Genomic DNA, 5,038 nt, shown 5'->3' with positions numbered 1-5,038 from the left:
GTTTCGAATTGTTATTTTTACGTTATTTACTTTCCTTCTTTACTGAATTTGATTACAAGGGACGATGAAAGAGCTATTCCATCCAACGCAATATGCCACTGATTCATTTCTCTAATTGATATACATATTATCGATTATTTGTATAACAGAATTTTGCATCTTAAAAATGATATGCTGAAATGACGCGAGGTCAATTTCCTCTATATGTGTTTCCCTGACGATGTCAAAATCTAAAAATAAATCCATAAAATCAAACTGCGCCACATGCTACTGTTGAAGGCATTCTGATACAGACTTGCAAATTGTAGATATCCTGTATTATGTTCAAGTATAATCGTATTTGGTCGAGATTAGCTGTATTGGTTTAATGTCCACCCTTCGACAATCCGTAATTGCATATACTGAAAGAAAAACATATTATAACATATAAAAAATTACAACAACTTTAACATCAAATCTTGTATTTCGCGTAAATTACACACATTCATTTTCTGACACCTTTTTGAACCAGAAACCGGAAGTTAAAATCATATATTAAGGCCAATAAAAGTTCTGTATCAACCGGTTTTTCTGTAAATAAACTAATCATAGATACCAAGATCAGACGCGTGTTAATGACTAGTTCTCAGACACATGGAATTGTATTAAATGGATAATTTATAATGTATTATAAGTCATTGATTAGGTATATGTAATAGAATGGTAATGAAGTGTACAATCCTCTGAGGAAATATGCATAGAAAAAGAGCGTAATGGTTAAACATGCAAGAGAATAGAATCATAAGCAAACCGTTTGAATAACGCAAATGTTTATAATGGTACATGAATTAAACAAACAAACAAAAAACAAAAACAAAAACAAAAACAAAAAAGAAGGGCAAAGGTGTAGGTAAATTAATATGTAATCTAATTTTTATACCAGGCCTTTGTATCAATGTTTTTTTCAAAGTAAACAAAAATTAATAATATAAAAAGTAAAGGAACTTTTTTTCGAGGAAAACAAAACTAATACATGTACACTTATCAATAAAAAGTAAGCAGCTAATGTTGAATGATCGTAATCTTAATATTTATTGAGTGAGTTATATAATTATAAACAAATATACAAATTTCAAAAAGCTGATTTATGTAACATTGTGAGCTTTATAAAATTAAGAAATTCAAGATGTTTAGTATTAGATTTTACCTACAGCAGAGAAAAACTCAATTTTTGAACTTTTTATCATTTTTGTCTTTACAAAACTATCTCAGTGCTATTTCATTCCATCCATTGGAATGACCATTAATTATGATATACATTCATTTTATCAACCATGCTAACAATTAATTATAAAAAGCGAATTCATATTAAAATATGATTATTACAACGGAAAAGGATAATTCTTTAATATCACTCGAAATTTGAATATGTGTTAAATTGGTCAGACAATACATGGTCATGTTTTATGAACATTTAAAACTCTCGGCTACGCCTCGGGCTTGAAATATTTCATAAAACATGTCCAAGTATTGTCTAACCTATACGTACAAACTTAGCATATTTTAAAATGGACAAGGCTCAAATGATCTCTTGATTGATTGTTTTCAAGGAATGGTTGCATTGTCAGTGCAATGTTTGAAATTAATGCATGACTTCCTCTTTAGGCATTTCAATTATGGATATGTTTTAGTAATGTAAGGACTTGAAGTCTCTTATAATTTTGGAAAAAATAATAAATTGTGTTTTAGACATTAGATTACTATACCATTGGATAGAAAGACATTAGATTACTATACCATTGGATAGCAAGACATTAGATTACTATACCATTAGATAGCAGTAAAATGGTAGAAATTGAACACGATTATTTCACAGCCGATATTTTCTTCTAGCTCATTGCATTAAATACTACTTCATTATGTCAGGATAATGTTCAAATAAAATGCCTTTAAATGATTTAAATATATTCTAAAGTTAAATTGTCAGAAAATTATTCTTATCAACCGTGGATCCTGTAATCTGAGTTTCAGTAAGTTTACTAGCTTAAGATGAGATCATATTTAATTTTTTTTTTCTTTTTTGCATTACATTGATGTTGCAATTTTTTTTTTAAGTAATTTGACTTTATTAATTATAGTCTCATAATAACATTATCGGTACCAATTCTACTGCACTAGTAAACTTCAACTTATTTTGATTTTTTGTTTGTTTCAAAATTCAACTTTTAGTCAGTTTCAATCACTAATTCTTTCAATCTGATAAATGTGCTTCAGGGTAGTTGTAACTCATTTATAGATACTCTTTATTTTGAACTGTAAATAGGCCTAAACAATAGGATAATCCCCCAATATTAACATTATTTACATTCATTCTTCTACATTATTTAATTATGGTCGAGAGCTCCTTACTATATTCTAATAACTGTTAAACATGCATGCTGCAAACCATAAGAAACCATAAGAAACCTGTCACCATGACCGTAGAGAAATATCTACAAACAACTAAAGATATTTCTGTAAAAATTATTTTGAATGGAAAACTAACTTTGTATAAATGACAGAAAAGTCGCAAATATCATAAATTAAATGTATCAATATATACAAATTAGATAATGTAATTGTATGGCAATCAGACAATTCAATTAATTTACCAACAACCAAAGAACAAGGAGGTGAAAAAAAAACTAAAGAAAAGAACATTTTATAACGGTCTGAAGCTTTTTTTGGGATTACAACAGGTCAACGTTGTATACACTAATGATCCGTTATGCAATAAACAATTGGATTTTAGTTTTAAATCATCAAGGAAACCTAATATAAGCCTTCAAAGAGGGGTTCCTAAACTAGCTACGTGGGACATCAGATTAACCGTCTCATTCAAGTCATTTTAATTTTAAGTCAAGGACTGAAGCCGATCTTGTTTGATGATTTATGAACAAGCAAACATAAAAATAACGTATAAGTTCCTGGCATTGATAGATACATGAACAACTTTACCTGATCTGTAACAAACAAATATGGTTGTCTTTTTACGTATTCCAATTTGGAATGTCGTTTATGTGAAGAAAACAAAACAGTCAGAGAAGTACATATTTTACATTTAAAAATCAATATCTATATGATTTTCACACAAGTTATATATAAAATCTGGTTAAACACCAATATGAAGAAAAACATATAATAAAACGAAGTTTAACCAACTTGAAGTGTGAACTTGTTTCCATAAAATAGGTCCAACGTTAGTTTATTTTCATGTAAACAAAAGCAGCTTTGAAAATGCGTTGAAATGTTGTTTAGATGACTACAAAATTTAAGAAGATTTCATTAGGTCACTATATGTCATGGCATATTATTTTACTTCGATCAAACTACATACTAATTTCGAATTTCTGCCAATCAAGGAACACCACCAAACACTCGGAGGATACTGTCAATCCATATTATCAATATGTTAAACAACTATCACCACTTGATATATATATATACATAAACAAGTTTTTACCAGCATTATTATAAATAAACTCGCGAATATATGTTTTCCTCAAAAGATGATAAACTGTAAAAGATCAACTGGTAAGGATGTATTGGATTTTGGTAAAACTTGACTTCCCATTATTATGTGTGTAAGCATTGATTGTTATTAGCGTTGAAATAATCTATAACCTTACAAAATTTTTGCCGGAGTAACAAGTCATTGTATGACACAAGGAATGTAAGATTGATGAAAACTAACTAGAAATAATTTGATTATAACCATAGGGAGATATGGTATGACTGCCCATTAAAAACTATCCACCAGAGACCAAAATAAATCAACGATAGGGCACTGCACGGCCTTCAACAATAACCGTCTTCTTTATTATGTTTGATGCTTTAATACAATTTACTATGTAACAAGTTATTTCCTCGTAGACCTAAATTATGATTTTTTATATCAGAAAGCAAAGCAATAAATGCGCATTTAACTATACCAATAAGATCTGACAATATAGCTATAGATTGATGAATATTGTTATCTCTGAAATGTTGTATAACCAATTATTTATGTACACAATCAATTTAATGATGAACCCGTTGGAATAAAAAGAACTAATGCTCAATCCGTGTTGTGCCAATACATTAATTTACAGAAGATCTTTTTACATATAAAAAGGGTGTTAAACAACAAATTCATTGGTTAAAATTGTTGCTTTTTATTTACTTTCGGATAAATTTCCCTCCCGTATTTTAAGATTAACGAAAGTGGCTACTTGAATGAATCCCTAATATAAATTGAAATTGAAGTAACGGCATTATAGTATACTGTGAAAGTACTTTTATTCGTGGGTTACCAATTTTCGTGGTTTTCATGGATGGCTTTATTTACGAGTTTAAGTGTCCAACGAAATATAACAAGTGTTGTCCAAATCAATACATGGAAAGATCCCCAGTAGGTTTGACTACATAAACACGGGCATAAAGTTTAGAGAAAACATCGAATATCAGCAAACGCTCTATGAACTTTATGCAGTGGCGTAGTACAAGTTTAGCATATACAACTTCAGAGACAGGATTTTAATCTAAAAAAAAAAATTGTACGACTTTTAACCTTTTAATTCTCATGAAAATTAATTTTGAAAGATGAAAGTCAAACTTCTAGTGTTGATATAGGATGATGGAATGTTCATTTTATCTCCTCATTATTCTCTCATGAAAAAAAAAAATAATTTCAGATTGGGCTTCCTTTATTGTTTCATAAGTATTTTTTCATAAGTATAAATTCAAAGTACATTTGCAGCACTTTTTATGCAACACTTTTCATTAAATGACATGTTTATGGCCCAATTAACACATTTTATGATAGTTAATCAGCTGATCATTCGATCGTGGATTAATTAATGTCACTAAATGTGATTACACGTGTGCAAAAATTAGAATATTTGCTTTGCAATTTCCTTCAATCGAGATAATTTGTATTCAGAGATGAATCAGCTTAGTTCTGAAAGCAATTATTTTATTAAAAAATTGATGAATGTTGTCAGAAATGAAAGACGAACAAGTAAGTGAAAATAAACACCAT

This window comes from Mytilus californianus, unplaced genomic scaffold, assembly GCF_021869535.1.
Source record: "Mytilus californianus isolate M0D057914Y unplaced genomic scaffold, xbMytCali1.0.p SCAF_12, whole genome shotgun sequence".
NCBI lineage: Eukaryota > Metazoa > Mollusca > Bivalvia > Mytilida > Mytilidae > Mytilus > Mytilus californianus.
Note: the sequence above shows the minus strand (reverse complement) of the source record.